The sequence below is a fragment of the Brienomyrus brachyistius genome, chromosome 9 (genome assembly GCF_023856365.1).
Source record: "Brienomyrus brachyistius isolate T26 chromosome 9, BBRACH_0.4, whole genome shotgun sequence".
NCBI classification, from domain to species: Eukaryota; Metazoa; Chordata; class Actinopteri; order Osteoglossiformes; family Mormyridae; genus Brienomyrus; species Brienomyrus brachyistius.
The window spans coordinates 24,227,310-24,233,309 of NC_064541.1; positions in this window are offsets into that span (position 1 = coordinate 24,227,310).

Consider the following 6,000-nt stretch of genomic DNA (forward strand, 5'->3'; position numbering starts at 1 on the left):
CAGGTGAGAATTATCATCCATTTAATGTTTTTCTGAAGCAGTAATAAGACCCATCTAATACTTTAATAAGTGGTATTGCTTCAATTTTTGGCCAATTTGTCAGAAAATTTGATCCCTTGCAGTCGTTCACCAAAAGAATTTATCTGCAATGTTTGAAGAAGATCCATAAAATACTTCTTGAGTTATTGTGTTAATGATTTGAAGTATCATAAACTGCCTCTTTTCTTTGTTAGCATTATGCAGTGCAACTTCAATGTCACCTGTCTTAAAATGTCATCAGTCCCAGTTCATCACCATTACAATGTGCCTGTAAAGTTTGAAAAAGATCTGTAAAACACTCTTTGAGCTGTCACATTAATAAGAGAGCATCTGAGGCAGTGGACCAGCCCCAAAATATTATGTATTCCACAAACAAGGAATACAATTAATGCTGTACTTTAACTGGAAAAGCTGATTTTCTCACCATGAAAAAGAAAGTACAGCAACAGCCCTAAAGAAGATTATTCAAATTCTTTAAAAGCCAAGTTGTCAACACATGGAGCAAATCAGGAAACAGAAGAGCATTGCTGAAGATAGAGCTGTGGGAAGGAGAGAAACAGATTTTTTTTTTTTTTTTTTTTTGCAAAATGATCTTGGGCCATGACAATCCAATAGCTTTTTCTGTAGACTTAGAATTTTCAAGTATAAATATTTCTTGGCACTGAGTATCCTGCATAATTCTGTAAAAAGCTATCCATCTGTATTTCATTTAAAACCATTTCTAATTTCATTTCACTATTAGCAGTTGTAGCTATATGAACTATACTAAAGGAAGTATTATAAACATTATATGTAATGTCAGGATGACCTACTTGTATATCTAATATGCTGTCCAAAATCCTGTCAACAAGCCCCTGAATTACTTGAATTAAAGTGTTTAGTGTTAGTGTTAAAAAAAACTGTATTTACTTGTTTTCTTGCTTAATACACTATTTAAAATGGCTTTTTTTGCTAATTGCAGACTACGTCTGCTGATTTTCTTGATCTGTCAACTAAGTTGTCCAAAATATAAATTAAATTATATCTTCTTTCAGTTACAGGCGTTGTAAATCGTGTTTTTAAGAAACATGTGTATTACATGTTATGCACAAAAAAGCCATCTTGATGAAATAATTGATTTATATCAATAATCTGGAAAAAAAATCCATCTGGGAAAAGCAAGGCTTGTTTTTTTACATAAGTAAGGTTATTTATTTACTCTAAAATGAGAAGTAGTTGAAGACAAGTAACTTTACTACATGAGTTAAGTTCTCCATGCCTAACAGTGTTATCCCATACTGAAGACATCTGTGACAATAAGCTCTCTGTAGAAATTCAAATCCTCTTAGGTAAAGCTTTGTGGGTAAACTTGCCTCATGCAAATGATAAACCCCATTTGCTCTGGGAAAAAAAATAGACAGCTACATTTAGATTAATGACTTGGTGACGACTTGATTTAATAGAGTTATTTTGCTTCCAAGGTTGGGGAAATGTTATGCAGAGTCATTTTAATGCAAGTCAGTACTCATTGCAGTTTGGACTCCTCAATGTGTTTGATTTAAATTAAGGGTATAATTGACAATGAAGGCTTCATACTCTGGCAGCCAGTACGTTTAAGCAGAACAAAATATGTTATATCAAATTACCCATTCATCCCATAACTGCTTATCCTGCTCAGAATCACAATGGGAGAGGATTATTGATGCCTATCTCAGATAACATAAGGCACAAGTCTGGGGACAACCCTAGATAGGTCACTACGCCATCACGGGGCACATATATACACTCTGATTTAGAGATACCTGTAAGCCCAATTAGCTCATCAGTTAGCCTTTGGATTGCAGGAAGAAATCAGAGTAGCTGAAGGAAACTTGTGCTACATGTAAGATCTAAACATACAGAACAGAAATAGGTTTCGAACTGAGATGCTTTAATTCAAAGCGACACACAATTACCAAAGCAGGGTGTAGCCAGGCCGTAGTGTAATGCAAGTTAAGGGCCTTGCACAAGAGCATAATAGTTAAATCATTTTGCCAACCACGGGATTTTAACCAGTGACCTTCCAATTACAGGCATAATGCCTGAACCCACTAAACCACATGCTACTCCTCAAGAGTCAGAGTCAGAGAAATCTACCAAGAGGGACCTAGCTGTAGGGTTGTCCACCCCACGAGCTGATTATTGATGTTGTTTCTCTTTTTGCTATAAGGACCCACAAGAAAGAAACCCCTCCTAGCCACATAAGTAAGTATAGCTGGCTAACCCAAACTAAATTTTCTGCAGCCACCGCTGCCTGAACTAGATTCATAGAGACTTAGGAACCATAGGAATTCATCATTACAACATCTCCATCACCAGCTAGCACTGGATTCTGGGAGATCTCTGTTGTTAGGTGGGGGTTCAGTTTGGGAGAAAACAAGCATGAGGAAGATTTATGGAATAATCCAATCAAATGATGGCATGTTCACACCCTACTCCTGCTGCTGAATGTTTCAAGTGTTTCATGAAAATACACCACTGTGAAAAATCGGTACAGCTTTTTGCAGGGCACACTCACACCCTATGGGCAATTTAGCAATTCCAATTAGCCTCAGTGTGTCTTTGGACCATGGGGGGAAACCAGAGTTCCTGGAGGAAACCCCACGATGACATGGGGAGAACATGCAAACTCCACACCCAGGCAGAGACTGGAACCCTGGTCCCAGAGGTGTGAGACAACAGTGCTAACCACTGCACCACCATGCCACCCTACATAGCGCATATGACAGTGTTAATTTTGACAGCAAATTTTTATTTAGTTTTAGTTGTCTAAATATCATAAGATTACAGTAAACTAAAACTACAGTTGATTTAGTCAACTAAAATTAAAAGTGCAAAGTGTAATGTTTAAAGTTTCCATTTGATTTCTGAAAATAATTATGTTCACCAAGATGAAATGAAACCAATATTAAGGAACGGTGTTAAGGTCTGACTGTGCAGTACACAAATACACAGATTTCACTCTTATTTGAAACACAAACATATGTGAAACTGAGTACTGCAAAACCAGTAGTGCCATTAGTGCCAAAATAAAATCACTTCAAAGAAAAAGTGTATAGGCTATAATGCCATGATGGAACCATGTATGGAAGTTAGTATGTATTTATATTAAAATGAGACTTTCATTTTATTACCAGTGTAGGACTACCCAAACCAATACTTAAATCCATGAACACTAAAATATATGACATAAACACGACTGTATTAGGGTTTTATGGCTTAAGTCAAGCACTTTATTTAAACATGCACAATTTTCACATTTTATTTTCTTTTATTTTGAAATGCAGCCCTACATTTATTTAGTAAATGAGAAAACATAATACATATTGGCAGTCATACATATATATTCAGTTCTATGTCACGTGACAGTAAATATTGTCAGAAAGTTTTTGATTTGTACTGAATTAATTTTATTTGACAGTCAGGTAATGATTACATGCAATGTTGATACAACGAATAGGCTACTTAAATATATATCACAATAAATAGTTAGACATTATGATCTTCCGGACCTTTGCTTCAAGAAATTTTCTCTAACTGGACCTCTTTAAATATCCCTGCCTTATGGGAACTACATTAGTTATGATTGTATCTCGTCTCTGGCAAACATTTTCTTCTCATTTTTGTTCATTGACGAAATTGTCAAAACACGTCGTCATAGTCTTAGGCCTTGCAAAATCATTTTAATTATCATCTCGTTTTATTCTGAAAATAAAAGATGTTGACAATAACCATGATGAAAATTTCTTGTCAGCAAAATTCAGACTGAAATATGAAGGGACATGTCAGTTGAAGCCTGACCTTTGAGGTTTGTATCATACTCAGGGAATCACGTGATCAGCGGCAAACGAGGGTTCATAGCCCATTGGGTACATTTGCAGTTTTGAATCTTACGTAAACTGAACAGAAGCCCCAGCACATTGTGGGTTCTATTGTGGTGAAGCTGGAGCCGAAGGAATTTTTATCGCAAACGTTCTCCATGTAGACATGTATTTTATTGACATGTGTTTTATTCTTCCCCATAACCATCTGCACTCTGTAACAGCTTCTTAAGAATGGTCATCTGTACTCTATATCTGATTCTTCCCCATGGCCATCCACACTCTGTAACAGTATCTTCATCATGGAGCTCATAGATTGAGTGACTTACAAGTGGACATCCCTCCAGTTGTGGGTTTGAGGCTGGTGTTTGGCCTGCCTCACCATTTGGGTTTTATGTTATCCTTAGTTTTTGGTTTTTCCTTGTATCTGTTATGGTCTAACCTTGTGTTCCTGTTTTGGGTTATCTTGCCTGTGTAGTTATTCCTAGTCTTGTTAGCTTTCAGTTTTTCATAGTGTTCAGTGTTTGGAGTTCTGTGATTAGTTAATTGTACTCCACCCCCCCCGTTTCTAGTTAATCTGTGTTTCCTTTGATTTGAGTTGCACAAGTCCCCTGTTCTCCCTGGTTTTCTGTTTGTGTTTAAGGTCTTGCCTTCGTTCATTTCCCCAGTGGGTCTTTCTATTAGAACATTGGATGTTACTTGCTGTGCTGTTCTTCTGTTTGGTTTTTCTCTAGTTCTGCTTCCTGTGTTGCTCTTTTGCCCTTATTGTTGCCATTTTGGTAGTTATGGGCAAATGAAGTGTCTTGCAGTGTATAACACATCCCACCATCTAGGATCGCTGATTCAGTGTGTCGTGAAACAGCAACATCTAGTGGAATGCAGAAATCATAGCAGGGTGAAAGACACCATTGAATGATGTCATTCTATCTGACTTGTGGACACCATTATTCTGTGATTTTCTGATATAACCTATTAACTTCTTGTTGATTCAATTGCCATAAATATATGTGCTGAACATGTTTGATTTGTATAAACCAAAAAAGATAATATCAGCATATTATTTATTATTTTTTTGTGAAGATTTCAGAAATATTTTCATGTACATGAAACTGGTGAAATATATGTCATGTAAATTGGAAATAAATGGAAACATAGGAAGACAATTTGTGGAATATAAGTGCTTGTATAACTGGAAGTGCCTGTGGACTTGTATGCAAATGGGGTGGATTTATTGATTTTTCTTAAATCTCCTGAGATTTAAACTTTCAATACAAGTTACGGCACCAATATGTGACATCGCTCAGTTTGTTTTCTTTATGTAGTACGGACACCTCAGCACCATAAATGACATATCAACTGTGCTAGTTATGTGACTATCCTTAAAGCAATACACACCTCGATAAAGGGCGTCATTTACTCTGCCTCTGGTATGTGACACATGGACTGGCGTTTCAGTATTGGTTGGCCCCACTACTTTTTGGATATTTTGTAGTTAGTTAATGTTTTCCCCCATTTTTGGTCCAGTTATTTTGTGGTTTACCCAGAGTGTTTACTTAGTAAAACCCTTTGTCTTGGAGCTCTAAGTGGATCGTCACCTGTGACATGCAAAGCCTTGACAGAATGACCCACTCCTTGACATTTGGATTTTACACTCACTCTGCTGTCCACCAACACTGTCACTTTATAGACATTTGCTTTGATTATCTACTCCTACAGACCAGTCTGCTTTCATCATTGCCCATTAGAAACATTCCATCATTGTTTGCTTTTACATCGAGTGTCAATGTTGTTAATGTCCCCACCCCCCTTCCCACACACACACACGCACACAGACACTTGTCCATGTACTTTATGTATATATGTAGCACAGTGGTCCATTGATTCCACATATGCAATCTACTGAATATGGCTGGTGTGACAATAAACCTCCACTTTACTTGGATCCAGGAACCTATGCGATAGAAGGATATCTGTTATGGTTAGCACCCACCCATCCCTATTCTTTATGTCTCTTCCCCATTTAACCAGCAGATGTTGCTGGCCATCCTGTTCCCACCTCTGTCTTTATGCTTGACCCTTGTATGCTCCCTATTCCCTGTACTGCTGTGTAGCTCAATGGGTT